Raw genomic sequence first — 26,613 nt, forward strand, 5'->3', positions numbered from 1 at the left:
CAGCCCCTGAGCCACTTCGGCCCAAAGGGCCATCCTTAATTAGTTCATTAATCCTGGACCTTGTTCTGGTTATCTCGGGGTGTTAAGGTGTTTCGATTATTTTTATTGTTTCTCCAGATCATCTCTTAATTTCTAAATATGCTGCACTGACTAGGTTTCACCCTTACAATGAGGTCATCAATAACCTTTCAGAACAGCATGTAAATACACTTTAAAATGAAGTAAATCAAGGCTGAGAACCTAGAATGGAAGCTCATACACGTGGGCTCAGCGTGGAGGTTTGGCCTGTGCTCTCGGCAGGGCTGCGGCCCTCGGGTGGGCACAGAACAGCCAGGCCGGTTGCTCAGGTGGGAAGTACTCCTGGACCAGGGGAAACGCCAGGCTCGCCATCACCCAGTGCCCCTGACCAGCATGCAGGCTGCTGGGAACCCATCTAGACCGTGAGCTTTTACCAGCAATTTAGGGCTCTTGCCCAGCGTAGCAGGAAGCCTGGAAGACACTGTACCCACACCACCCACCCCAGAAAGGCAGCATTCACTCGGAATGGCCGCTAGGCCTGTGCGTTAAATATTCTCAACATCACCCTGTCCATGCATATGCCGCATGCTATGAATTCTGCAGCGATGCACTTGCATGGCATGAGAAATCAAGCAATCCCCAGGATTTTTTTTTTCATTTATCTTTATTGTTGAAAGTATTAGAGATGACCCCTTTTTTTCCTCACTGACCCTTTCTCTCCCACCCCCGCCCCCCACCCCAGGCTTTCCCCACACTATGGTGTCCATGAGTTACTAGTATGCATATACGTTCTTTGGTTAATCTCTTCCCACCCACCCTCGCCTCTACTCTGAGATTCGACAGTCTGTTCCATGTTTCTATGTCTCTGGATCTATTTTGTTCATCAGTTTATTTTTTGCTGTAGAAGCAATGGCTTAGCAGAAACAGGGTTCCAGATATGCAAAGAGAAATCGTGGCTCCAAAGAATGCTCCGCAGGCAGAGCTCTCTGGCGATACCATCATCAAGGTCCTCAACAGCATCCCTGCTGATAGGGCTGCTTGTACAGCACCAGATGCAAGTCTTAATTACTGCACCCCCGTCTGGATGCTCTGGCTTACGTCAGGGGACCCTGAAATATTTAGACATGAGGAAATGGGACCCTAAGTGACCAGATGAGATCTTATTTCCGGTCCCACATTGCTAGTTATCACACAGTTATCTATAGTGCTTCCCACCTGAGCAACTCCAGCACTTTCGATATGTCATCTCTTGATTCTCCAAGCACGCTGCAAGGCAGGTATCAGCAGGAACTATTTTTTCCTTTATATGGAAGGAGTTAGGCTCAGAGGCGTGAAGTGGCTGATTCAAGGTCAGACAACTGCCAAAGGTCAGAGGCAACATTCAAAGCAAATTCTCTCTGATGTCCAATGTTTAAATCCTTGAATATTTCAAACGCCAAGTCTCTTGATCACTCGGCTGTCCGGTAGGGCTGAAATCTTGACGCAGCTCCTTCTGAAGCCGACTCTCACCACCATTCCCTTGTCCCAGAGGTAAATGTCTGAGATCTGAAAGCGAGATGGGTCTTCCTCAAAGCAGTGGGTTTGCATGCCTTAGAAAAGAGTGCTGGGCCCTGGCTGGGTAGCTGAGTTGGTTAGAGCATCTTCCCTATGTGCCAAGGTTGCAGGTTCGATCCACGGTCAGGGCACATACAAGAATCAACCAATGACCCTAGCCCAATGGTCGGCAAACGGCGGCTCGCGAGCCACGTGCAGCTCTTTGGCCCCTTGAGTGTGGCTCTTCCACAAAATACCACGGCCTGGGCGAGTCTATTTTGAAGAAGTGGCATTCGAAGAAGTTTAAGTTTAAAAAATTTGGCTCTCAAAAGAAATTTCAATCGTTGTACTGTTGATATTTGGCTCCGTTGCCTAATGAGTTTGCCGACCACTGCCCTAGCTGGTTTGGCTCAGTGGCTAGAGCATCGGCCTACGAACTGAAGGGTCCTGGGTTCGATTCTGGTCAAGAGCACATACCTGGGTTGCAGGCTTGATCCCCAGCCCTGGTCGGGTGTCTCTCTCACATCGATGTTTCTCTCTATCTCTCCCCCTATTTCCTCTCTCTAAAAACCAATGGGAAAATATCCTTGGGTGAGCATTAACAAAAAAGAGAAAGAATCAACCAATGAATGCATAAATAATTGGAACAACAAATCCATGGTTCTCTCTCTCTCACCAGTAAACATATCCAAGGGTGAGGATTAAGAAGAGAAAAAGAAAACCCTTTGCCTTCTGCCGCCCTTAAATCAATGATGTTTCCCTTTGCCGTGACGTCAGCTCTCAGCTTGCCTGCTGCGATGCACTCCGCCTTCCGTGTTTTCTTTCCAGTCCTGATGTGGCTTCAGTCGTAACCTCGGCACTTTGAGGCATAATTGTCCCTGACAAGAGGGTGACTCACTGACAGAGAGTTGATAAGCATTACACACAGATGACAGAAATCGGGACATCTCGGATTACTGCTGTGAATATAATAAAAGAGACTAAACACGCTGGCAGCTCAAACACAAGCCACTTCATAACTCTCTAGTGGGGCCATTATCTCCCATTTACCGCCCCTGATAACCAGGTGGCGGCCGTCTCTCCGGCATCGCAGTTCACTTAACACGTTGCTGACCAGACGTGACGGAGGAGGCAGGGGCGACGATCAGGACTCTGGGGGCATTTATTTTTAAAGTTTATCTTCCGTACCCCGCTTTTGGATGGATAAGGCCCTACGGGAGGGGCCGTTAAACCTTCACAGAGGAGAAGGCTGCGTGGAGCCACACTCCCTTTAATCTGTGACTCCTCTGCGCATCTGAAGCGGCGCTGTCCAGCGTGGAAGTGACAATGGACTTTTCCCCCACGGCCCTGAGGTACCTGGGCTTCGGAGCCTGGAGCAACGAGGGGCCAGGCGATGTTTCCATCCCGAAGCTCCGAGAAGATAAGATGATTATTCCCTCTGAGCGAGTCTGACCCACCTGAAGGAACAGATCAAGAACTGTGCTGTCGGGAGGTATAGACCGCCAGCCTCCGTGAGGACGTGGCGACGGGCAGCAAGATCTCGGGCCCTGGACCCAGGAGCCTGTCTCCACCTCTCTGGAGGGGAGGGATGGCGTGAGAGCGCAGAACCGAAGTTGTACATACACAGGCTTACAGGGGAGCCCTCCCCACAGAAACTCAGCTGCAGGAAGGAATGCGGGGCAGGCTCTTCTCCTAGAATTAGGGCCCGTGGTGGGTTGAGAGTGGGGCTCCCTAGGGCGAGGGTGACAACGCCTGGAAGTGCATTCAGTGAGGAACCGTCTACGCAAGTGACTTTGTGTTTCCGGTGTCCCTCCAAGACAGGACAGGCCCCAGCACTTGGGTTGTACCTAAAGGTGAAGGCCCTTGGAATGTAAGGTAATTTTACAGGGAGGAGGCGGACGAAGGTTGATAGAACTGGTTTCCGGGGATCTTGCCCAAGCCTTGCATCTCCTGTCTGGGCCCCCAGCCCTCCGAGGCCATCAATGGCACCTGATATTCAGAGATGCTGTGAATTGCCTGAAGTGGGTGGCACCTAGGAGGACTATTTCTGTTACCCTTAGGTACGAGGGCCTGATTTGAAAAGCCAAACGTCCATTTACACAAGGAATTTAAGGACAGTTTCTGTAAAAAGAAGGATGGCGGTGTGATGGGTGGTCAAGAACTTCAACTCTAGAGCGGGCAGTCTCATTACACCTGCCCCTCCTGCCCGGGACCTCTCTGTGTCTTCTCATACAAACTGGAGATAATGATCAAGCTGTTATTCAATTAAATTACTTTCAAATGCCATTTAAAGTTGGGCTTATAGTGCCCGGCCAGCGTGGCTCAGTGGCTGAGCATCAACCTATGAACCAAGAGGTCACGGTTCGATTCCCGGTCAGGGCACATGCCTGGGTTGTGGGCTCCATCCCTAGTACGAATTGTGCAGGAGGCAGCTGATCAATCATTCTCTCTCATCATTGACTAGTAGCCCTGCACACGAATCTGTGTGCCAATAGCTCACCAGTAGCTTTCTGCCCACTGCCCTGCCCTCCTGTAGCTCCCCCCGCCCCCTCCTCACAGCTTGCTGCCCTGCCCCCTCCTGTAGCTCTCCACCGCCCGCTTGTAGGTCGCTGCCCCACCCTCCTGCTGATCCGTGATCCAGTCGTTACGCAGTCGGTCATTACACTTCACGGCTTAATGACCATTTGCATATTACATCTTTACTATATCGGATATTTCTGCCTTTCTCTCTCCCCCTTCCTGTCTGATAGCAATAAAATATATATTTTAAAAAATAAAATAAAGTTGGACTCACAGTAAACTCAGTAAAAGTAGCTATGATGATGACACTCATTATTATAATTACTTTGAATGCCCAAACATGGAATTTCTGGAGCCTTCTGATTTTAAAGTCAAGATGAATATTTAGAAGAGACTCAAAGAAAAGGATGAATTTATAGAGCTTGAATATCAAGTTTCCCCATACTATTTCTAAATGTACTTTTATTTTCTTTTTCCTGAAATGTAAAGCTTTTTAAATTATAGTTGACATACAATATTATATTAGTTTCACGACATAGTGAGATTTCGCATGTATACACCTTCAAAGTGATCACCAAAAAAAGCCCCCTGTCCGTCACCGTGCAGTCATTGTCATATTATTATAGTCCCTATGCTGTACTTTACAGCTCCATGATTTATTTATGTTACAACTAAAAGTTTGCACCTCTTAATCCCCTTCACCTTTTTGCCCATAACTCCATTACCCAACCCTTTGTCAACTGTCAGCTTTTCTGTATCTCTGGGTCTGTTTGTTTTGTTTGTTCATTTGTTTAGGTTTCTTTTTAGATTCCACACGTAAGTGAAATGACACAGAAATGCTTGTTATTCTCTGGTTTCTTTCATTTGGCATAATACCCTCTGGACTATCTACTTCTTCTTTATCCATTCATCCATTGGTGGACATCTGGGCTGCTTCCATATACTGGCTATCTATATATATAAAAGCCTATGCGACCGAACAACCGAATGACCGGATGACTGGTTGACCGGTAGCTATGACACACACTGACCACCAGATGCTCAACAGCCAACCAGCCACGGTCCCTCCTTCTGGCGGCTGGCCCCAATTGGCCCCATTGGGCCTGCTGGCCAACCTCCCACAACCCCTCCCCCTGGCTGGCCAACCTCCTGTGGTCCCTCCTCCTACTGGACAACCACGCATGGTTCCTCCCCCTGCCAGACAACCTCCCACGGCCCCTATGCCTGGCCAGCCCTGATCAGCCTGATCAGGACTGGGCCAGATGCCCTGATCTGCCCCAATCGCCGGCCAGGCCAAGGGACCTCACCCATGCACGAATTCATGCACCGGGCCTCTAGCTGTAAATAATGCTACAGTGAACATAGGGGTGAGTCTTTTAAGCAGACAATGACTGTCCTATGAAATGGTATGTACTTCATGGATTAGCCTTTTCAATGTGGTCTTCTTTCTCGAAGGTGTTATCAGCAGAAATTCTCCTGATTTAAGTCACAGGAAGTAAAGCCACCCAACAAAATAGTTTAATGTTTGATCATCAAAAAAAAAAAAATGGTCATTGGGGGATGATTCAAAAAAAGATACAATTTGTGGAATTAGTTTCTGACCTGTAAAACCACTGAGCCAGGATTTCACAAAATAATTTCCAGTCTAGCAAATAAACTGGTTCTTTCATCTTTGAAAATATCCCTTTGCATATGCTAAAAGTTATAAATTGTTCTATTGTGGGGGGGGGGTGAGAAAGAAAGCCAAGAATGAATGAAAACGACTCGTGATTATTTTTAGAAATGCTGACTAACTAACTTTGGAATCAAGTTCCATCAATCAAAGGTAAGTGGATTGGGGTGGAAATAGTTAATAGGATGGTCATTATGCCGTAACTGTGGAAAGATTTCTGCACTCTGAAAACCATTTTCTTAATTATTTTAGGTTAACACTTATGTCCATGGCAGGGGGAGGGGAGGGGACATGTGTAATCTGAACCCCTAGATATGGTGCCTGGCCTGAAAGGAGATAACATTAAAGATTTTATTGCTGATACATTATAAATTATTTCTATTACTGTGGTCCTGTGGGTATTGCATTATCAGTGCACTTTGCCTATTACCTCACTTAATGTTATTAACACACTTTGGAGTATAAAATTACAGTTTTATCTTGGAAACCTTAAACACACATCCAAAGTACTGCATGAAGTTATTATCTTTCCTGACCAGACCCGTTTTATTGTCATTTTATCACTCATAAAATCTGAGATTCGATTTGATGTAACTATTAACTGAAGTTCGGTGCGCAGGAGTAGAAGCCCAGCTGTAATATTAATATATTAATGTATAAGATGACTTCATTTTATTAAAGGTGAGGTAACGTAGAAAAACCTCTTTTAATGTCTTTCTGCGGCTAAGAAACTGAACCTGACCTGACTGTACTTCTGCTTCACCAACATCGACAAAAATTGAAGAGGACCTGCTCGCAGAGTGTCGAGCGCCATCTCTAACCCGCTTCTGGCCTTTATTAACCGCCTGCGACGCATTTCTCAGCCTCAAAGTTGCGTCGCCCATCCAGGTGTCAAGAGGCGGTGTCCAGTCTTCAAACAAAAAGCATTAAGGATTCGCCGTCGTTAAAGAGACGTGGTCCGCACGTAAGAAATATGGAGTGGAAATGCGTAAGCGAGTCATTTCAACAGCTTCTAAGCTAAGAGCATGGGGTCATCTCGCCAGATGAAGGCAGCATTCAGAAAACTATAGATCAGAGCTTGGGCTGCTTAAGTTTTTCTGCAGGGACCCCTCCTGGGCTTGGCTCTGTGCCTACAGGACAGGAAGGAAGTTCTTGTCAGGGGGCTGATTCCATTTTTAAAAAGCCATGCTTCCCCTAACCGGTTGGGCTCAGTGGATAGAGTGTCGGTCTGAGGACTGAAAGTTCCCAGGTTCGATTCCGGTCAAGGGCATGTACCTTGGTTGCGGGCACATCCCCAGTGGGGAGTGTGCAGGAGGCAGCTGATCGATGTTTCTCTCTCATCGATGTTTCTAACTCTCTATCCCTCTCCCTTCCTCTCTGCAAAAAATTAATAAAATATATTTTAAAATATTTTTTTAAAAAGCAATGTTCTCTTGCCGTGTTAAATGCCATCTTGATATCAGTTAAAACCCCTGTTTTCAAAATAATGTTGGAACTGTGCTACAGTCAATGGCCAGAAACCATGTAAGTCATGTAAAGAATTTGGGTGCCACTGCCACAATCATGATGGGGATGTACTGCAATTCTGTAGTATACAGTAATGCTCGTTGACTTTACATATCTTTGGACAAAGTTGTACAATGGGGCAACTAAGGAAGCATACCAGACTCTCAAAAAACCAGATTCTCTCTGAAGAGGCTGGCTGGGGAGAGATTTAGGCTGGCCACATGTCTGCTATCCTAACGTTTAATTTTAGCACCTCTAAAGAAGAAATACCACCTGCCTCACTGTGCAATCATTCAATCATTTTCTGTATTCCTGTCGTATCACATCAACATGAAATACGGTCGTTGGAGATAGCATGGCACTGTACTTCTACACCTCTTCTCCAATCTCACACAATAAAAGTGTGTTTATTGAGCATCTACTGTATGCAAGACACGACACTACAGGTCATATAAAGAAGCAACTCTTGCCCTAGCTGGTTTGGCTCAGTGGATAGAGCATTGGCCTGTGGACTGAAGGGTCCCGGGTTCGATTCTGGTCAAGGGCACGTACCTCGGTTGCAGGCTCCTCCCCGGCCTGGGCCCTGGTCAGGGCTCATGCAGGAGGCAACCAATCGATGTGTTTCTCTCACATCAATGTTGCCCTCTGTCTTTCCCTCTCTCTTCCACTCTCCCTAAAAATCAATGAAAAAATATCCTCCAGTGAGGATTAACCAAAAAAAAAAAAAGAAGAAGCAACTCTTATTGTCAAAGAAATGGCAACCTGGCCACAAAATGGCGTCAAGTATAAAGTCTGTCATGTTCTTATTCCCCAGTAGTTTATTCGGAGTTCTGTCTTAATTGGTTAGTTCAGCTAAAGGACCGAATGGACCGGGTAACAGATGTTAAAACCGGATTATTTGAGTAGCACCCTCGAAACCCACCGGGGACTCGCTTCACTGTGGGGTGTGCAGGACATAACCCTCAGTCAGTTTTGATTTGCAGAGTGAAACAAGTCCAGGCCAAATGAAGAAGACTATCAGTTCGTGAAAGCAGCCACTTGCTACTTGGAATTTCCCAAGTCTACACGAGAAGGCACGAGCTTGGAGCTCAAAGACTGGGCCCATTGAATATAATAATGTTCATTGGATGAATTCACTCATTCGGCAAAGGTCTTTTCCAAGCCTTCTGGTATACCAGACGCGTGCCGAGAGCTAGACCTGCAAGGTTTAACTCTTGAATTCTGTCCTGGGAGGCTCATAGCTATAGGCTGCAGGCGTCCTCAAACTATGGCCCGCGGGCCACATGCGGCCCGCCGAGGACATTTACCCGGCCCGCCGGGTGCCGCTGCCTATCCTGCTTAGCAGCCAACTCGTCCCGGGCCCACAGTGCGCATAGGAATTTGTTCATAGTTGTTTTTTTTAAACTATAGTCCGGCCCTCCAACGGTCTGAGGGACAGTGAACTGGATCCCTGTTTAAAAAGTTTGAGGACCACATCTATAGGGCAAGCCCATGCATCTTGAAGTATCTGCTCCCGCAAGTGTGATAAAAGGCGTGTACTCACTTGACTCTGCATGTCTTTGGACAAGGCTGTGCTCAGTTACAATGGGGGAACCAAGGAAGCACAACAGACTCAATCTCAACAAAACAGATTCTTGAACCTTGGATTCTCTTTGTCCTGGACGTTTGAGCTGACTCCTGGGGATCTTAACTAGTTTCAGATAAAGGGATCTGGAGTCCTCAACCCCACGTGGATTCACTAGAGAGAATGGCGCCCCTCTCTGAACCCCGGGAGACGCACAATATGAACAGAGATTCCATAGAACAGCCCCAGGGATAGGATGAGTATAATATTCAAGTAACCGGTCCCGCACTGGCACGCACACAAAACCCTCACAGCAACAGAGATGACAGCTTGGAAGCAGCAGCTGCTGCTTAATTGAAAACATTAGAAAAATATTACATTATATCTGTATCCCCTGTTTTTGTGTTTATTTTCATCCCAAGTGAGAAAATAACCCAGGAAAAATACAAAAGAAACGCGAAACAAGGGTTCAGGGCTCGCCATGGCGAATGGATAAAGTGTTGCTTGGAATTGACTATTCCGGGGACTCACTCCACTCTTCATGGAGTCCTTCTCTGTGTGTTCCAAGGGCCAAGACGCCGCCCGCGGTGTTGAATCTAGTTCCCAGTCAACCGTACTCATCTGATCAACTTGGAGGAGAAACGGCATCTGTGCGGGTCCTCGTGTATGTCTGGGTTTGTGTGTTCGGGAAGCGGTATTAAGAGTTGAAAGTGCCTCTACATATGCAGAGGTAGAGCTGATACCCAGAATCTCACTAACATGTCTGGGTTTTAAAAATGCCACGAGCCCCAGTGGCCCATTCACCTCAAAACCAACACCAAAGTAGGGCGCCCAGTTAGAGGAGGGTTAGTAAGAAAAGAGGGTTTCAGGCAAGAAAAGTAAACAATGGACAAGTTTATATGTCAAAATACGAAGCAAGAAAGGACCTTACATTTCACGTGGTCTCTCTACTCATTCAGGTCAGACGCTTGAAATCGACTTTGGTGCCACAGAAAGCCACACAAAGGCAGGCGGTGGGGTTTAGTCAAGGACCTTTGCCCTCTAAAATCATGCCAAAGGTCACAGCCCTCATACATGGCATGGGCCTTAAGCATTCCTTGGCATGGGGTCAGGATCCATCTGGCCACTGGACACCAGGCGGCCACATGTGCTAATGACATTTCCAAACGCAGGTGACACGTCAAAGGTTCTCCTTGCAAAATAAACATTGAAAGTGCTGGATAGAGGTGAACTCACAGAGGAAGCGCGCTGTGAACGCGTCGATCCAGCGACTCCAGCCTACAGTTACACCTGCTGTTATATGGTTCCAGAATTCAAGTCTCTTAAAGACCGACGACAGCGGACAAAAGAAAAAATGCTATCCTGTAAGCTCCTCGGAGTCAAGAATTGTGTGTATGTCTACTCTGGCGTATAGCTGGGGTATAATTTTTGTTTTGAGTTTTCGCTGTTTGTGTTTTTGTTTGTTTTTCAATCCTCACCCCAGGATATTTTTCCATTGATCTTTAGAGAGAGTGGCAGAGAGAGGAAAAGACAGAGAGAAATGTCCGATGTGAGAGAAACACATCGATTGGTTGCCTCCTGCACGTGCTCCGATCAGACCGGGGCCAGGGAGGAGCCTGCAACCAAGGTAACTAGCCCTTGATCAGAATCGAACTGGGGACCCTTCAGTCCGTAGGCCGAAGCTCTATCTACTGAGCCAAACTGGTCAGTGCTGGTGGTATAACTTTTGATCCCATATGCCCATGAGTGAGGAATACTGATCAATAAGCTGGCTCCAGCACATCGCAAAAAGATTATGCTCGTGTCTGGCATCCTCGGGGGTTTCAGGGATTTAGCAAAAAATTGTATTCGAGAGCCGTCAAAGCCTCAAACAAAATCCTGAAGAGAGAAACGATACGCAGGCTTCATGTGAAAAGGCTGTATACTGTATGATTGCAACTATATGGCATTCTAGGGAAGGCTAAACCATGGAGACAATAGGAAGACCAGTGGTTGCCGGGGTCGGGGGGTGGGGGGAGGAGAGAATGGATGACAAGGCAGAGCACGGAGAATGTTTAGTGCAGTAACCGTTCTCTGGATGATACCCTCTAACAGCCCACTCTATAATGGTGAATGCGTGTCATGACTTATTTGTCCAAATCAATAGAATGTGCAGCAGGAAGAGCGAGCCCTACTGTCAACTATGGACTTTGGATGATTATGTGTCAAAGTAGGTTCGTCACTTGTAATAACTGTCCCGCCCTGATGGGGATGTTGACAGTGGGGGAAGCTACTATACAGGAACAGGGGTGTATGGGAACTCTCTGCTCTTTCTGCTCAGTTTTGCTAAAAACCTGAAATTGCTCTTAAAAAATAGTCTCGCCCTAGCTGGTTGGCTCAGTGAACAGAGCGTCGGCCTGCGGACTGAAGGGTCCCAGTTTTGATTCCCGGTCAGGGCATATGCCCAGGTTGTGGGCTCAATCCCCAGTGTGGGGCGTGCAGAAGGCAGCTGACCAAGGATTCTCTCCCATCATTGATGTTTCTAGCTCTCTTTCTCCCTCTCCTTTCTTCTCTAAAATCAATAACAATATATTTAAAAAATAGTCTTAAAAACATTCTACAGGCTTTTTTTTAAAATATATTTTATTGATATTTTACAGAGAGGAAGGGAGAGGGATAGAGAGTCAGAAACATTGATGAGAGAGAAACATCGATCAGCTGCCTCCTGCACACCCCCTACTGGGGATGTGCCCGCAACCAAGGTACATGCCCTTGACCGGAATCGAACCTGGGCCCTTTCAGTCCGCAGGCTGATGCTCTATCCACTGAGCCAAACCGGTTTTGGCGCATTCTACAGGCTTTAGAAAGCCTCAAATTTCATGAAAAGTAAAATGATATATATATATGTATGATTTAGAATTGCTGGACCTCTGGATTTCTGTACTGAGCTGAGGGAGCCGTCATGATGGCTAATTACTCAAGAGCAAATCAGAAATGAGCTCGGGTGACAAGTATGAAAACAGAGGTGTGGTCAGGAGGGTCCGCTCAGGAGGGTCCGCTCAGGCTCCCATCTCCACTGCAAGCCGCATGCAGGCAAGTTTCTTAAAGTCTCTGAGGCCGAGTTCAAACATCTGCAAAGTGGGAATTGGAGCATTTACTTTTCATGGTTGTGAAGCATCTATAATAATAAAAGCATCCTATGCTAATTAGACTGGAGGTCCTTCCCGACGAAGCCGGGGATGTGAGGGAAGCCGGGTCCCGGGTTCCAGAGGGAAGCCGGTGCCGGCAGCCGGGGGAAGGAAGGCCTACCCTTGCACAATTTCTCAGGCCTCTAGTATTTGAGATAAAATTTGTGACAGTGCTTAAAATCGTTCAACGATTGATACATGCTTGAAACTCCAAAATCCACCCATTGAATGCAACCGAATGTTTGAGATCTCACTGGTGTTCTCTTGTGTGAATAGAATTAACAGAAAGGAAATGATGTGTTAATATGGAAATTTTAATTGAATATGATAAAATATCTCTATAAACAATGAGATATGTGAAAATTAATTCATATTTATGAAGTTTTCTTCTCTGGTGATATTCATAATTTCTATCTGCCAAGCATGGCTAAATTATATTTCTGAGATCAAATGAAAGACTCCTTAAGTTTCCATCAATTGCTCATTCTAAACCCATCATTGCCTATTATGTGTCATAATGTAATTAAAATATTGAATAGCCTATAAAATAAAAATATAAGCATATCTAATGAAAACTGTAAAGCTTTAGAAAATAAATTTTAAAATGCATATTGCAAGAATTATTTACATAAATTTATATTAATTATATGCTAATCACACTATATAAGTCCTAAAATTCTTATGTAGCACATGAAACATTTCTAGAAAAAATGAAGCCAGCACAGAGAATACTATATATTATAGTATACTATAGTTAGCATAGTGCATAGTACATTGTTTTATTATATTATATTATATTATATTATATATTATATTATATTATATATTATATCACATTACTTCAGAACATGATTTTGCATTGAAAATCATAAATGATAAGACACTATGACTTGGTACTTATCTAACTGTATTTTTGTTTCTATAATACAACCTTGCCATTTTCATATCACCTTGAGAGACAATTTATTTATTAAGCACTAGATCTGAATTAATTTTCAGTTGATAATAGATTGAAACATTGCAAAATTTCATAGCAAAATAAGATTATTAAAGGTTTTATATGCTAAATGATATTATTTCTGGTTATTAAAAATCTACCAAGTTTTTATTGAAAATTAGAATTTCTCTTAATCCTGATAATAATTTATCCAATCTAAATATATAAAAAATAATCTCACATTGACATAGTAAACCTCTTTCAGACGAATTATGCTTGGAAAATATGATCAGATATCTTAGGAACTGAGAATGTTGGATTGGCCTGTAATCTCTCCAGACTCCTGTCTAATAAAGGGGTAATTCCATTTCATGCCGTGATCCTTTTCCAGTTGGAGATCTGAGTTCGATATCTCAGTGTTTGTATAATCTCAACGCTCATGTGCAAGCATATTGATTCATGGTGCGGTGGCTGTGTTAGCTGCTATAGGGGCTCTTACATCAATCCTATAAAAAACACACACACACAAAACACAGGTCTATGAAAATGACCATAAATATTGTCACTAACATGCCATTTCCATTTCTGTTGGAGACTAGAGCCGAAAGGGCATTTAAAAAGACAATCTCCATTCCTGTGAGCATTTTAACATTCTGAGCGACATCCTGAAGACTTCAGAGGACTTGAGAGGAGGTTAAATTAATCTGAAAAGCGTTGGCAAACTTTTGACTGCCATCCACGGTCATTTTGGCAAGCTGAAGGAAAGCATTTTTGGAGTTCGCTTCATCACACTTCTGACAAATTTGCTGTCTTTAGCCTTTTAGAACTATGACTCGGGCCTTTCCCAAAGGAGATGGGTGCGGGGGGAGGCAGGAAAGGGGGAAGGTCAAGGGCAGGTAGAAAGGGAGGTGGGGGAGAGAAGAGATAGGCACCGGGAGGAGGGAACATCCCTTTGCTAATCACACATCACAAGCAATGAAATTTCTCAGACGAGGAGCCTGCCAGGTGCATTTCAAAGAGAAGCGTTGGGGGGAGTAAGTGTCACTCAAGGCAGATATTTATGAAAGATGACAGTTTGCAAATATCTCAATCTTGGACAAGCCTGCTCCGGTGACACAGAGGAGCGCAGCCAAATTGGACGAGTCAGCAGCCAACATTTATTTCATCAGGATCTGCCCAGTCTCCACAGACGGCTTGATCGTCTGGGGAGAACGGGCAGCAGAGGGGCTCACTGCCGGTTACTCTCAGTCCATCTGCACGAAGCAGCCCCAAAAGGGTCTAATAAATATGCAAAGGAGGATCCCAAGAAGAGGTGAGGAAAGCTGTGTTTGCAGAGCGAGCCCGCGACTGGATCTCAGCGATGCCAACGAGGAGGCGTAGTAATTACAGAAATATTGATGGCTGCTCCTGCCTACTGATGGGGACATAGCAGGGAGGCTAGCCAGGGCGGAGACCTTCAACCCCATACGGACACCCTGTGGGTCCAGAGGACGCAGAAGTGACTGTGGTGGATGCTGTTCCCCTGGCAGCTGTCCCGAGGTCCCTGATAAACTGAGCAGGTGAACTTGTTAACAACAGAAGTTTATATCTGCGCCCCACCCCCCCGACCCCTGCAGTGGATGAAACACTAGACATGGGCCTGAACGAATGCTAAGATAAATGCCAGGGTGGAATTTTTGATAGTATTTCTTTTTTTGTTTGTTTTTTGGTTAATCCATTTATGCCCACTGGGAGGACAGTCCCTTTATGTAAATACTAGAGGCCTGATGCACGAAATTCATGTCTGCCCCTCTGTCTCAGCCCCTGCCCACCACGGCAGCCAACTCGGCCCTCGCAGCCCGGGCTTTGTCTGGAAGGACGTCCGGAAGGTCGTCCAGAAGGACGTCCAGTCTAATTAGTATATTATGCTTTTATTATTATAGACTAGTGTCCCAGTGCATGAATTCATGTACCCTGAAAGAAAATTAATTAGAAGAAATATTTTCATATCACTTTTTGCCCTTTCTCTATAATAGAAGTGTCAACCAAATTCACGATTGAAAATGACAGATCGAAATACACTAGTGCAGCCATGGGCAAACTACGGCCCACGGGCCAGATCCAGCCCGTTTGGCTGTTCTATCTGGCCTGCGGAGCCGAAAGAGCAGAGGGTTCTCTTGCTCTCCCCTCCGCTCCTTTACGTTGAATTTATATTAGTTCCCACAAACACTCCATCCATGCTTTTGTTCCGGCCCTCCGGTCCGGTTTAAGAACCCATTGTGGCCCTCGAGCCAAAAAGTTTGCCCACCCCTGCACTAGTGCGATTGGCGCCAGCAAGAGCTTTACTAGTATATGTATCGCGCATGTGCGAGTCAACTTAGCCTTTTATAGATATAGAATAAACTTGCTTAATTAGAGCCGCTTTCTGATGTAGCTAAACTTTTTCCAGTCCAGTGAAGCACCCCAACTTCTCTTTCAGGTAATTGTCAGCAACACAGCAGTAAATATCAACACGAAGCAGATTATGATTGTAGATCACGCAGGGAGAACAAAGGATAAAATATTAACTGTAGCAGTGTTTGATTATATTCTACACAGTGAGAAAACCTGAAGTCATTTTCAAGTTCCACCATTTCTTACTTCTTTTCAGTCGGGTCAAGTTTCTAAACTTTCTAAATCTCCGTTTTCCAGCTAATGAAAAGAAAATAAGATGTCACCGAGTCCTATCTACCTACTCCAGGACTTCTGTGAGGATCAAATGAGATGAGACACATGAAAACGCTTCACAAACATTTGGTTAAAACTGTAAAATGTTTGCACCTGGCTATAAAGCAAGTCGGATTCCTGGACTGAAGAAACTCCAAGGAGGCTAGTCGCTAGGGAGAGGAAGCCAAGCGTTGCTACATGACGTCATTACCCGGTGCCCACAGCGACTGTGACCGGGCTGGGCTGGGCTGTGGACTGCATTTTGCACCATTGGGTCTTGGCAGCATTGGCTGGGATTTGGTGGGGTGTCACCGGGGTGGTGGTGGGGCCTGTGTCCCACTTGGGGGAAGCCGAGTGTTGGTTTGTCAGCCATGTTGTCAGGGCCGTGATGCCATTTATTTTTAAATGGCCAGTGTGCACCATGGCAGCTCCTGCGTTGAGCGTCTGCCCCCTATTGGTCAGTGCGCATCATAGCTACCGGTCAGATGGACGGACACTTAGCCTTTTATATCTACACTAATAAAAGAAAAGTATGAAAATTAACCATACCTCCATGATGCCCATCAGCCAATCAGGAGTGAGTATGCAAATTAACCCAACAAAGATGGTGGGTTAATTTGCATATGCAGGCATGGAGTGGCCAGGCGGGGTGGGATGCCTGCTATGAGGGGGGGGGGGGGGGGCGGGGGGCGGAGGGAGCTCCAGGAGCAGTGCTCCGGCCGGGAGCGAGGACTTGCAGGCTCCCGGGCGGCAGGGAGCGAAGCCAGGGGAAGGAAGGCCTATTCTTGCACGAATCTTCATGCAACAGGCTTCTGGTACATAGATAAAAGAATAATTGCCACAGGGAAGACATGGAGAGGTATTGTTTATTGCAGAGATGAGGAGGAGTGGCGATTTGAATGCACAGAGCAGCCAGGCCTCCTGCAGCTACGTTAAAGGGGGACAGGGTGGGGAAAGCTCAGGCTCAGCCCCTCCCTGGTCCTCCCATGGCCAGGCCCATAGGAGTAAAGGGACACACACAGTGGGAGGGGCTGGAGCTATTTATAGCAGCGTTTCCTCATCTCTCCTTTAAACATAAACAAAAAGGGAAGTCACAGCACCGACTGGCTTCATCCACAGCATCTGGAATAAATTATGCCTCATGAGAGGTTTTAAGCCACGTTGTCACCCCTGGGCGCGTGGATGCCGCGCTCAGCCGAGTCGCGGTTACCAGTGCCGCAGGCTCCCCCGTTCCCCGTAACCACGCAGACAGAGTGGGGGAGTGTGGGCAGCCAGCCTGGCTAATTGAAAAGGGAGAACATTACATGAAATGTGAGGAGTGTAACGTGGCGGGACGCAGGCAGCACCTGCTGTCGGCGGCTAATTGTGCTGTTCCCTGGCGTGTTGGACCTGCGCATCCCTGCAACCGAGCTGCCCGTGTGCTCTGCAGGCGCCCGGCCGGGTCCTCTGACTCAGGACTTGGATTACAGGATGGACCAGTTGGGTGACCGCATCCCCCTTGGACTCGAGTTTCATTTAAGTGAATGTACACACACGTGACCCGCCTTGGTGAACCCTGGCTGGGCTGAGACCAGAGTCGTTTCTGCCACTTAATACAGAGACCTCTGCTTAAAGAGGAAAAGTGAATGCAAGGAGGGTATTGGGTTTTAGTACATTTTTTAAAAAAGAATAAAAAGGGAAGAAAGAAAAGCAGGAAGAGATAGAGGGAGGTTGGGAAAGAGAAAAGAACAAAAGCAGAGAAGCAATCAAGCAAAAACAAGAGTTTCGAATACAGGAGCGTTTTTAAAAATCAGAGCCAGTGATCCATCAAAGAAGGTAATACTCATAAACGTGCCTCCTCCTTGGCTATTATTGTTGCATACAGGCATCAGAAATACAGACAGACTTCCTTGTAAAAATTAATTATATTGTCAGCGAACACTGGCCCTAATATTGCACTGATTCCAAACCCTAACGCCATGGTCGGCAAACTGCGGCTCACGAGCCACGTGCGGCTCTTTGGCCCCTTGAGTGTGGCTCTTCCACAAAATACCACGGTCTGGGTGAGTCTATTTGGAAGAAGTGGCGTTAGAAGAAGTTTAAGTTTAAAAAATGTGGCTCTCCAAAGAAATTTCAATCGTTGTCCTGTTGATGTCTGGCTCTGTTGACTAATGAGTTTGCCGACCATTGCCCTAACGGAAGATGCACGTGCCCGTTTATCCTGCTTCCTTATGGAAACATTAGCATTCAGCCAAAAATTTATAATTAGAGAAAATGACCCATGAATCGTTTTCATGGAATCTTCAGTTAGCGACTGATGGTTGGTGACAGACATCCTATATAATAATCCTATATAATAAAAAGCTAATATGCTCATTAGACCGAACAGCAGAACGGCCGTCGGGACGACCTTCCGGACAAAGCCGGGGCTGCAAGGACTGAGCCCCTTGCGTGAATTTTGTGCATCGGGCCTCTAGTATTGTGATAAACTAACAAAGGTCTAAATAATTTCCTAAAAGGGTGAACTTGAGAATTTTGCATGCCATAGATCTTGGCTAGTCCTGTTTTTTTAATCACCCGAATCCTGACAATGATTCCGAAAAAAACCTTACAAATTCTGGCGAGTTTGTTTCTGGATTTAAGTCTGAGACACACTGAACCCTGGAGCAGTTGCCATGGATGTGATAGGCGCTGCGGTTAAGGGTGAGGGTTTGGGAGTGAGGCCGTCTAAGCCTGCAGTGCATTTGCAATAACACATAAGCTGAGTGACCAAGCAAGGAACGTGAGCTCTCTGAGATCCTGTGCCTTCATCTGTAAATTATAACCGAGCCCGTCCGTTCAGTAAGGCAGGACGAGGACCAGCGAAGAGATGTAGGAAACGTATTTTCAGGATTTAGGAGGAAATCAGTGGCTATCTTCTGCTTATTAACTAGACATTAAAACAAGACACCCTGCCTCACCGGTTTGGCTCAGTGGGTATAGCGTCACCCCGGGGACTGACGGGTCCCGGGTTCGATTCCGGTCAAGGGCGTATGCCTGAGTTGTGGGCTTGAGCCCCAATAAGGGGTGTGCAGGAAGGAGCCAATCAAGGATTCTCTCTCATCATTGATGTTTCTAGCGCTCTCTCTCTCTCTCTCCCTTCCTCTCTGAAATCAATAAAACTATATACTAAAAAAATAATAAAATAAAAGGTAAAACAAGACACCACCCCCCCCCCTCAATGTGCTAAATGCATTCATATAGTCTGAGCTTCAAGCAGCAACTAAAAATGACAGACACTACCTCTCCTTTGCCTGGAGATCATGTAGATTCTGTTCGCAGACATGAGCCTTTCCCCAAAGTGGATCTATATGGCGTGCTTCCCCCGGGGACACACTGTATACGTAACTCGATGCGGCTGTTACTGTTGTAATTGGGAAGCCGGAAAGCCATCGCTGCCGAGAGAGAGCAGAGCCGAGGCCCTCGGCGACGTCAATGAGATAGGATCTGAATGACATCTCCCGCCTAATGCTCGCCAATTAGGCGCTGGAAATATGTATGCGCTGCTCCGGCCACCTGTCCCGTGCCCGGCTTCCTAATGGGGCCGGGGCAGGCAAGCAAAAGTCCGGGGAGCAAACAAACAAACAAACAAACAAACGTGAGCGTGAAGGCGAGATTGGCTGAAAACCACAGATTTCAGGAAGCGAGTCCCCAAGAACGTGGGGCTGTGGGATCATTTTCACGGAGAACTGGAATGGTTGCCCAGGCCTGTTTTGGTGCAAATGTTAGGGAAGCCCCGGCTGGCAGCTTAAGGAAGATGTGGGGAGCCGGCAGGGCCCAGGCATACTCAGCCTTATGTGCGGCGCCAACTCGGCCAGGTTCAGTGAACCCTAGCGGGGGCGGGAAGGATTAGAAAAGACAGAGAAGAGAAGGAAAGCTGGGACCTGGTGGGACGCTGCTTCCCTGATGGGGACCCAGCAGCCCCACGGACGACAAGCCGTGTCTTTATTTTATAGCGGATGCCACGAGGCAAAGTAAGGGCGTGGTCAGGATGTGTACCACATGCTCATGGGTTTGGATCCCACTCAATTACATGCACCTGATCAAGCTTTGTTTCCTTGCAGCCTATGTCACTCAGGCACGTGGGGCCACGTGTTCGGACCACAGGGTCAAGCTGACAACCACAGCTGTTGGCTATAACTGTGCTGGGAGGCTCTGCCCTCCAAGCTGGGACTTGCACGTGGCCACGAGAGGACTGTGCCCTCTCATCAGTCCGAGGCTTGAACCTGTCCAAAGGCTGTAGCCGCGCCCCACGGGAAGATACGATGCTATGGATCATCTCAGCAGCAGCAGAAGGTGCTAAGAGTTGCCCCTTGCTAGGGTGCCACCAAAAAAGAAAAAAAAAAAGGAAAAAGGTGCCTATGTTCTCCCAAGGAGGTTTTTCAAAAATGAATTACGCCATTAAGTGCCGAGAAGAAAATTAGCTGTGAGCGTTTAAATTTAAAATGATCCCCTTTTTAATTGTAAAACAGTGGCACTTAACTGCTATTGATCCAGCGGAGACACATTAGGGAGTGGGGTCACCATAACTGTTAATATTCACTGCCTCCTGAAAGAGCATCAAAGGACATTTTAATGTCATCGGCTTTCTCGGGGAGTTTTTAAGGAAGCTCTGCCTCAGCCAGCCTATGAATGAAAAGGACATGAGGTAGACAAATGTAGAAACAAATGTGACGGCAATTTTCTGCTAATCAAATCATAACTCAAGATTGATTTTTTTTTTTTTTTTTTTTTTTTAGGCAAAAGTGGATGTCATATAGATCTCCAAAGCCGGGCGACATTTAAAAGTCAGAGTAGTGTATATATTTTCTATAGACTGGCACTTTCCAGAAGATGGGCCGATGGGGAGTTGTTGTTTATTTTTGAACGCGGAGCTGTAAGAGAGAGCGTCCGGAAGTGAGGGATGTCAACTGTCAGGGGCATTTCTTTCAAGACTCCGTCTGCACGGCTTTTTTTTTGGAAACGTTTATTAGATGAGACAATACACCACACTTTTTAAAAGTCCTCCGTTTTTTAAAAAGAGTAGAAATTACATTTAGAGACGCCTCCAGGGCAGCTGCCCTCCCTCCGCCTGGATCCTACAGTGAAGTTGGAAATACTGAATTTGTGGCGTTGTCAACGTCCAGAACGCTGAACTTAGCCAAGCTAGGAAGCAGGATGATGGTGCTTGCTGTTAAAATTAACAACTCTTGCCCAGCTGGTGTGGCTCAGTGGTTGAGCGTCGACCTAGGAACCAGGAGGGCAGGGTTCGATTCCCGGTCAGGGCACATGCCCAGGTTGCGGGCTCCATCCCTGGTGTGGGGCATGCAGGAGGCAGCCAATCAATGAGTCTCTCTCATCATTGATGTGTCTATCTCTCTCTCCCTCTCCCTTCCTCTCTGAAATCAATCCTATATAATAAAAGGCTAATATGCAAATTGACCGAACAGCAGAACGACGGGTCGCTATGACATGCACTGACCACCAGGGGGCAGATGCTCAATGCAGGAGCTGTTCCCTGGTGGTCGGTGTGCTCCCACGGGGGGAGCGTCACTCAGCCAGAAGCCAGGCTCACGGCTGGCTAGCACAGCAGCGGTGGTGGCTAAGCGATCAGTCGGACATCCCCTGAGGGCTCCCGGACTGTGAGAGGGTGCAGTCCAGGCTGAGGGACCCACCCCCGCCCCCCGAGTGCATGAATTTCGTGCACCAGGCCTCTAGTACAAATATATTTAAAATTAAAAACGCTTATTCCAAAGCCCTCTGTTGCAGCCCAAGAGAAATGTTCAAAGGGTAAATTTAACATTGTATTGGACTTCCCCAAAAAAGCAAACTTTGTGTTAATCTTTATTTCTGACCAAATCAAGTCTTGACCTCATTCCTAAGGGTATTGATCACTATGCCAATTGATTTTTGCTAAAAGAGTATTATTGTTATTTTGGTTCCTAACTCAAATATGTACCTTCATTGCCTACAGAAACACATTTTTAGGGTCTAAATTTTGGCAAATATAATCTTGTAGGAATTAGCTAAATAAAAAGGGAGTTAGCAAAAGGGAATAAATGATTTGTTTGGGTGGTTTAAATTCTTACTGCTTACAAGAATTTTATTTTTATTTGAGAGAGAGAGAGAGAGAGACAGAGACATCGATTTGTTGCACTACCCATCTATGCACTCATTGGTTGATTCTTATATCCACCTTGACCAGGGATTGAACCCACAACCTTGGTGTATCAGGATAATGCTCTATCCAACTGAGCCACCATTCTTTATGGCATCACTGAGGGGTTTTGGGGGAGCATCTGGGAACAGGTAGAAACCCACTAGTGCACAGAATGTATTTACTCTTAGACTCATGTACCAGCTATTTACCAACTGGAAACTAAGCAACATTATTTCTTGTGTGTCTGAAATTTAAACTTACTGCAGAGTCCAGTATGCTCATTGGCTAAGTCTGGGGACACTCGGTGGAATGCCAAATAAAAAGGAGATGCTGAATGGACCAGGACCATTTAGTTCAAAGAAATACGAAGCTATGTCAAACCACTTAAAGCAAACATAAAACCAAATGTTGTGCAAATATATGGCCAATTGACCTTTTATGATGGTGCAAATACAATCCATTTGGACAAGGAAAAGGTGCATATTTTTTAGGGGGGAAAGAAAACTTGACCCCTATCTTACATCATGCACAATAATTAATTCGAAGTAGATCATATACCTAAATGGAAATGTTAAAAAGATGAAGTCCCTAAAGGCAGACACAGGAGAGTATCTTCACAACACAATAAAGTCCCTGAAGGCAAAAAACAGAGATTCCCACCACACTGTTGGAGCAGCAGAGACAGGGACCTGAAGCAAACAGGCGAGGTGAAGTCCCTCTTTCCTCTGCCAGCCGTGCAGGCTCTCTATCGCCCCCTATTGGCAGAGCCTATAACAGAGGCGGACAGGGGCAACAGGGAAAGCGGGAATGTGGTTTCAGAGTCTTTCATGAGTATCACAGATGGCAGGGGGGCGTGGCTGGGAGACAACATGTAAATGACTGTCACTGATTAGCTTCCTGCCCGCCTCAGTCTCCAATAATACATACCCAGGGAAACAATGATTCTCATTAGAAGTCAGTCCAGAAACACACTGGGAAAGTAAGTTATAAACACTGAGTGGCCAGATTATGATGATCTCTGAACACATAATAATCTGGCCACTCAGTGTATATCCTATATAATAAAAGGCTAATATGCAAATTGTCCCCTCGACCAGGAGTTCAGCCAGCAGGCAAGCCAGCCAACCGCCCATGTCCCCTCCCCCTGGCCAGGCTGGCCGGACCCCACCCATGCACAAAATCATGCACCGGGGCCTCTAATATATATATATATATACTGAGTGGCCAGATTATTATGCGTTCAGAGATCATAATAATCTGGCCACTCAGTGTATATTTGCTCTGAGTGTATGAAGCAAGGAGCGTTACAAGAAGAAGAAAGTAAAGAAGAAAAAAAAAGAAAAGAAAGGGGGAAACAAAGCTAATATCAACAACATTCTAAGAAACCAAAGAGTGCCGGTCTAACCATTACTCTTTTAAAATATATATTTTATTAATTTTTTACAGAGAGGAAGAGAGAGGGATAGAAAGTTAGAAACATCGATGAGAGAGAGACATCGATCAGCTGCCTCCTGCACGCCCCCTACTGGGGATGTGCCCGCAACCCAGGTACATGCCCTTGACCGGAATCGAACCTGGGACCCTTTAGTCCACAGGCCGACGCTCTATCCACTGAGCCAAACCAGCTAGGGCCTAACCATTACTCTTACACGGCCGGTCTACATTATTACCTCTTCATTCACTCAGAAATATAATCCACTCATTTTTGGTACCTGTGATATTAGTTTATATCTGACTTAAAAATACTCATAAAAAGACCACCCTCTGCTCTACGTCTCAGATCAGTCTATGGACAGAAACAACACAATTCTGACCCAAAACATGAGAAAACTGAGTAAGTACACGTGCCATTTCAGGAAATTCTAACCGTGGGTCTAGTTGTTGAATTTTTTGAACACTGGTTCCTAAGTCTTTCTGTCATTGAAAAGGTGAGCATCTTCTATTCAGTAAAAATATTTGTAAGGGCTCCTCCTGTTCGGCTGTGAAAACACACTGGGAAGACAGCTGTTGCCAAAGCAGATGAACTTTATTAGTAGCCCATCTCCGAACAATGGGAAGACTGCTTGTGCGTTGTCAGCAGATGAGACACCGTTGAGCCTCAAGTCCACAGAGGATTTCATCTTCCAACTCTGCTGCTTACTTATCAGCTTTGACAGAGGACGTGGGAGAAACGATACTGACTACATCGCTGCACATCACGCTCTTCTTTCTTTTTTCATCTTTTAAAAAGATTTTATTAAAGGTCTTTATAGAGCAACATCCAGACTCCAGATGCAGCTGCCAAGGAGACACTGTGATGCGGGGGGTACTAGCTGGGGCACGGCAGGCGGCTCTGGCTTTCCACCCCTCTGTTCCGAGATGGGAGTGGTGGGCAGTATCTCGTCTTTGGGTTCCACGATGCTCACATGGTCAGACGGGGGCTTCTTAGGGCCTATCTTACCACTTGGGCATGATGTTCTCTTTGATGCCCAGCACATCTTGCCTGGACAGCCCATGGCGCACGGCAGTGTCCACGTAGTAGTTAACAGGTCCCCGCTGTGGATCGTCAGACCATCGACAAACTTCATGGATGCAGCCCTCTGTCCTCGGAGTTTCCCAGACACCACCACCTCACAGCCTTCGGCCCCACTCTCCATGATGAACTGCAACACACCACAGCAGGCCTTCCGCACAGCAACGCCTCCGAGGAGTTTGTAACGCCGAGGCTGCCTGGGCAATGGCACACAGACCGCTCGGGGCCACCTTCTCAGCGTAAAGCTCTACGCTACCCTCAGGGAAGCCAAACCTCTTCTGAACCACAGCAGTCAATTCCCAGATCTGTGGGCCCTTCTCACCAAGAAGGGTCTGCATCCTGGTGGCCAAAATAATAATTTCTGTCCTGTTTGGTGTAACTCGGACCTCAACTCCAGCGTAGCCATCTTCAGCCAGCCCCCGAGGGAGAAACGCGTTCAGTTCAGCTTTGAAGATGGCATCAGCAACCAACTGGCTCGGGCCCCTGCACTCAGTCCACCAGCCATCTGCAGCCTGCGGGGATGCCTCACAGTCCAAGCCACTTGCCGGGGCAGGGCATGGAGCGGGCATGGAGCTGCAGGTCCTGCGACAGCACCTCCAGAAGGCCCTGACCCGCAGTGCGCTGCCATGCCCAGGGCCCCGAGCCCAGGATCCCACCTTCCTCCGGACGCTCCTCTGTTAAAGGTCCATAAAGAGCCCCTTTCACGGGGACCACAAGAGCAGAGAGACGCAAATAACTAAAAGAGGAGACAACTGCACTGGTTCTTTTTACCCTCTGAATCGATTTCCTACTCTTACTTATCACAGTGCTATGAAAGCACAGGAACCAGAGATCTATCTATAATAATATATAATAATAAAAACATAATATGCTAATTAGGCCGGACGTCCTTCCAGACGACCTTTCAGATAAAGCCGGGACTGCCCAAGTCCCGGGTGCCTGCTGGTGGTCAGAGGGAAGCCCGGGTCCCAGGTGCCAGAGGGAAGCGGGTGCCAGCAGCCGGGGGAAGGAAGGCCTACTCTTGCACGAATTTCATGCATCGGGCCTCTAGTATTAGCAGAAAAACAGAGAGAAAAATAAAACACTAATCAGACTCATTTACAATGTTGAAATATTTATATATTTTTCCCAAGTATTAAACTAAAAAGAGAAAATGTCATTACCTGTAACCCATCCTGTGCCTCGTATTTCATGCCACCATAAAAACTCACGAACAGCCCTAGTCGGTTTGGCTCAGTGGATAGAGCATTGGCCTGTGGACAAAAGGGTCCTGGGTTCTATTCCGGTCAAGGGCTCGTACCACATTTGCAGGCTCATCCAGGAGGCAACCCATCGATGTGTTTCTCTCGCATCGATGTTTCTCTCTGTCTCTCCCTCTTTCTTCCACGCTCTCTAAAAATCAATGAGGAGGAGTAACAAAGAAATAAATAAAAATAAGAAGTCCGTATCGAGGAAGGCCCCTTCCTTTGGAGTCTGGATATGGAAACGCAGTCCCCCCAAAAGCCAGCATGAAGGAAGCTGCCCTGCCCTGCCCTGCTCTCCAGGTCAGGGTGTCTCACCTCCCAGATCTGCGCTTTATTACCTGCTTCTCTAGGCCCAGAGCCCTGCCACCAAGACCACAGGACACCCTGCTCCTGTTGACTACGTGGGGCGACGAGCTAGTGGGGCGACGAGCTATTTATAGCTGCAGGCCACCAGGCTGGCATGCACTGAGCAGCAGACACGCCCAGGAAGTCCCACTGCTATTCCAGCTCCCACCCACCACCCTCCTCACGGGCGGGGGAGCGAGAGGAAGAGGAAGAAAGAGGAAGACTGTAATTTGGGTTTGTGTGTTTTCTTCTCCTTTTTCTCTTTCAACCTGGGATGCCATTTAGAAATCTTAAAGGGGCCTGGTCCTCGGTGCCTGCCCAGCTGTCCTGATTAGGGGCTCTGCGTATGCAGGTCAGACCCGGGGATTAATGACGGCTAATTTGCCCGAGGTTGGTGCAGCCCAGGCAGCAGGCTCTGCAGGACCAGCTTTTGCTGCCATATGGGCGGAAGCAGCTGTTTCAATTACTTTCAATGCCCAGATGTGTCAGATGAGCCACCAGTCCTCGGTGGGGTACATCAGCCGCGCGGCAGCTAATTGCTTCAATCGCCGAGGAAGCGTGGTGCCGGGGACCCCGAGAGGGGCTTGGGGACAGCCGAGTGCCAGCTGTCCTCGCCGCTCACCAGGCCGGCAAGTGGACAGGCCGTGAGGAGACTCCAGCCTCCGCCGGCCGGCCCGCGTGACACCTGAGCGGACTGTCTCTGTCGGGTGCGCATCACGCAAGGACAGACCGAGACGGGCGACACGCCCGTGA

The 26,613-nt window shown here is 46.9% G+C and overlaps 1 pseudogene across 1 annotated transcript; it reads right to left on the bottom strand.

Annotated features, from left to right (window-relative positions):
- Positions 1 to 24,005: 24,005 nt before the first annotated feature.
- On the bottom strand, positions 24,006 to 24,840 carry LOC308239031 (small ribosomal subunit protein uS3-like; annotated as a pseudogene). The gene has a single exon. The product of its transcript is annotated as a small ribosomal subunit protein uS3-like (transcript).
- Positions 24,841 to 26,613: the final 1,773 nt, after the last annotated feature.

The sequence above is a fragment of the Plecotus auritus genome, assembly GCF_963455305.1.
Source record: "Plecotus auritus genome assembly, chromosome: 15".
Taxonomy (NCBI): domain Eukaryota; kingdom Metazoa; phylum Chordata; class Mammalia; order Chiroptera; family Vespertilionidae; genus Plecotus; species Plecotus auritus.